At 40.8% G+C, this 4,277-nt stretch overlaps 1 long non-coding RNA gene across 2 annotated transcripts; it reads left to right on the forward strand.

Moving 5' to 3' along the window:
- Positions 1–375: 375 nt before the first annotated feature.
- Positions 376–3,725, forward strand: LOC307030689. 2 transcript variants are annotated; one of them, XR_013805755.1, is made up of 3 exons: positions 376–1,681; positions 2,239–2,439; positions 2,526–3,725. It is a non-coding gene; the product is annotated as an uncharacterized lncRNA (long non-coding RNA). The 2 variants fall into 2 exon arrangements; XR_013805756.1 differs by having other exon boundaries at positions 2,550–3,725.
- Positions 3,726–4,277: the final 552 nt, after the last annotated feature.

Below are 4,277 nucleotides of genomic sequence, written 5' to 3' on the forward strand. Positions count from 1 at the left end.
CACACTAAGCCCTGGCAACACATTACCCCCACCCTCATCCACCTTCACTGGCTCCCGGTCAAGTCACGCATCCAGTACAAACTCCTCCTGCTAACATACAAATCCCCCTCTCGTCAACTGCGGTCCTCTGACAAAGGGCTGCTCTCCATCCAGCGCTCCAAGCTAAAAACCTTTTGCAACAGGGCTTTCAGTGTCACAGCTCCCACCCTCTGGAATGCTCTCCCCTCTGCTATCAGGAATGCCGACTCTCTGGACACTCAAAAAACAACTCAAACACCATCTGTTCACTCAGCTAAAATAAAGTAACCAGCAACCGGTTTTTTTTTTCTTCTAACCTGTGTATCCTTGTGACTATTATTATTTTGTTGTTTTGTTCCCATTGTAAAGCGTCCTTGGGTCTCTTGAAAGGCGCTATAAAAATAAAAATGATTATTATTATTATTATTTTACCAAAATAACTTGATTTCATTGTATTTAAAATAACATTTCCAAAGAAATAAATCCTTTGAATGTGCCTGTTCAGTTTCTGTTGGATTGTGAAGGGTTAAATGCCATCCCTGCGAGTTACTATGAAGACGGGAGAGCTTGGTGGTCCTGCTGTAAATTCACAGAGGGCCAGCTATAGTAACTCAATGAGAGAGTAATGTCAAATGACAGTACAATTGACCAATCATATCTTCCCTCTAAATGGGTGGGCTTTATTTTCGCGGACTTTATGACAAGTTCCGCCCGCTGTGAAGTGTATGCATGTGCAGCGCCATATAGATAGAAGAGTTACGACAACGGAAGTCCAAAAACGGTTATCGTCACGTGGTTCATGGAGACGAGGATCGTTCCCTGGAAGTTCATGGCGGGCAATGTGAATGCATTGATAACAGGAGATAGAACTACGATTTTTGGTAATTATTAGTGAATAAAGGTTTTAATTTGCAATATTTATACAACAAATCTATATGTGTATGTATTTACATCAATATGTTTTAAAAAATAAAATAGAATTTGCTAATATTAAATGATAATATTAGGATTAGTGTGAACAACTAGTTTACATGTTAGGCTAACAGTGCCTTAGTTAAAGAGCCTGTTGCTGTTTATTTATAGCTTTGAATTCTTTAAAACCAATATTATCTTCTTAAACTTGTATGGTAGTCAGGAGCATCACTTTCCAATGTTTATTGATATATTTAGAGGGAGGGGATCTAAAGGAATGCTTCAAAATTCAGATTAGATTCATTTCTACCATTTTCTTAAATTCATGGTAGTTTCAGTAATCCCATGGTAATTGAGGACACAAGTTATCTAAATGACTAATGTCATCTTTATGGCTTTCAGAAAGGACAGGAGACCGACAGGTGACTATCAAAGGACTAGCAGCAGCAGCAGCAGCAGCATGATGATGATGATGTTAAATGTGTTGTTTTAGGAACATCCATTGCAAATACATGGAATTCAATAAACATTGAATAGCATATCATGCAGTTTGTCTGTGCTTTTTCCTCCGTGTTGTCCTGGTTTGCTGTGATGCCTCCTAGTCGCCACCATGGTTTGCTGTGCTGCCTGGGGATGCTCAAATCGCTCCGAGAAAGGAGTACGAATGTACGGCTTCCCCACTGACACAGAGCGGAGGAAAAAATGGCTGGCTCAGAGCAATTTCACGACCAACAGCAAAAAAATATGTGAGGTAATTATATACAAACACTGCATTTGCACTTTTTCCCAAAACGAAAACCACACCATCGGGAAAGCTTAATGTTTTGTTTAATACAAAAAAACAGGGAAAGGCTTGAAAAACACTGAGAGTTGAGACTCAGGGTGCAGGGTGAGGGTCTCAGTGCAGGTATTCAGGCTCCATTGAATCCCCCTCTGGTTCTTGTGCTGAAAGAGGGAGTAACAGACAGGAGAAAGGGTTATACACACCTATATAGCACACCTATTGGATGGGAAATTGCCTTGGGGAGATAAGGTGTGGTCTTTGTTCCCAACTGAAGTTCTGGAACTTTATTATTTGTGAGTTTAACAAAGTATGACAAATGGCGACAGTAACAGATGTGATATGAATTTCTATAAAGTTGTCTCACATTCTTGGTCATATTTTATATACAGTATGTAATGAGTATAACATGTCCAGTAACTATAAAGTGTTTCCTAATACTGTGTATTCAACCACTATGGAATATGTATGTGGGCAGACAAATCTGAGTTGTTTTGCGTGTGAAGTAACCTCAAGTCACTCCGCAGGCACATTTTGATGCAGACCAGTTTGTCAAGACAAAAAAGGGCAAGACTAGGCTGAGAGCAGAGGCTATACCCACCATCTTCGTGCATCGCCCTGTGGTCAAAAAGAGAAGGGCCCCTGCACCACGATTCACCCCGGGACCTGTATCTACAAAGCCCATACTGTAGCTCATGATCACAGCTATAGTGTGAAAGGTGACACAGGTATAATAAGTATGAACTCTTCGTAACAAAAGTAATATTTCTTATTTTTAAGTGGTATAATATTTTAAATGTTCGAAAATGTACAGTGCCATGTCTTCTACTTACATTAGTCTCAAAGATTGAGGGAAGAAGGGATGAGGAGACTGAGAGAAAGGAAAGTGAGGGTGAAGAAAGAGAGGACATGGCTAGTGAGAAGAGACAGGGAGGGCGGACACCACCCACTCAGCCAGCAGCCAGTCAGCATACGAGGGAACCAGCAGCCAGTCAGCATACGAGGGAACCAGCAGCCAGTCAGCATGAGAGGGAACCAGCAGCCAGTCAGCATACGAGGGAACCAGCAGCCAGTCAAACAGATCTATTAAAAACATTTAAGATAAAATTAAAGAGCCAAGAAGGAATCACCAAAAAAGCAAAGTCTGCACTAAGAAAAATCAGGAAGGAAAATGCAGCTCTCAAGAAAACAATGAAAATTAGGGACAAGAAATATAAGAAAACGTTTTCAAAAGACCAACTTAAGGCATTAGGCAGACTCACCACAAAGGGGATGAAATTGAGCAATGAGACAATTAAGAAGGCTTTAAAAATGTGCTTTGCGTGCGGACCAACGGGTTACAAAACCCGCAAACAGATCCACAGCTGCAATCATTTCCATTAGTCGTCGCAATGGAAATATTTGGACTAAACATTGCTCTTCCACCTGCCAGCACCCTGCTAACATCACTGCCCCTCCACCCGTAACATCACTGCCCCTCCACCTGCCAACATCACTGCCCTCCAACTGCCAGCACCCAGCCAGAGGAGCGCAAACAACAAAAACAAGCAAGGTGTCCCGTCATGTACCTGGAAGTTTGGGTTGGCAAAATGGAGTAAGAGAGGGACTTGAAAAACCTTGGTGGCTCTCTACTCATGTTGTTACAGTTGTCTTGGTTACAGCTCTCAAGTTTATTTTTTTGCCATTTCCACATCTTTAGAAAATATGAAATAAAACATTTAAGTGAAATCAACCTCTTCTCTGGAGAAAAAACTTTGATTTCTCTGTCTTGTGAGTTTGCAGTCTTGCAGTTTGGCTCCTACACCTGTAACATCACTGCCCCTTCACCTGCCATACAGTAGGTTACTAACAAGATTACTTATATAATACAGTGATAGAATACATGTTTAGTATGCTTACTTATATAAAACAGTAGTATTAAACTTACCTTGTGTTTTCACTCTCACTTAAGTCCCTCTCCCTTTGCCATCAATCCAAAATCAGCTGAGCTGCAACATTATACAGACAGGTAATAATCAACATAATCACAAGGACACAATATGGCTCTGCTAAAAACTCTCACTCTTACACGCACCAAAGTTATATTTATCTAATATTTAACTCCCTCCACCCCTGCATACAATCCCGTTTAGAAGCCCCTCTTCTCTAATTCAACAACGTTGGACGAAATGACATTAAGAGAACGGAATTTACAATTAAAAGGCTGTTCAACGTGTGTTGCTAACTTGATCCGGTATCCTACTGTAGATTAATCTGTTATCTGTAAACGTTCCCTAAATATACTAATTTAGGGATAATCCACTGACATCCTTTAATACACATGTTAATTTGCATCAGATGTACTGATAATATCCGCAATATAAATCTTTAAACTTCTTATGACCTTTAAAAGTCCGTCACGAACTGTCTATTATGCTGCAACTCTACAGCTCTGCTAGCCTTGGCGCTAACTTCCGGGGAACGATTGAGAGGCTCCACGATCCGCCATTGCTGTAAAAAAGTGGTCCATTGGAGTGAACGGAGATGACGTAACTCACAGTCTATATGGCGCTGTGCATGTGTATAA

The sequence above is a fragment of the Notothenia rossii genome, assembly GCF_949606895.1.
Source record: "Notothenia rossii genome assembly, chromosome: 2".
Taxonomy (NCBI): Eukaryota; Metazoa; Chordata; class Actinopteri; order Perciformes; family Nototheniidae; genus Notothenia; species Notothenia rossii.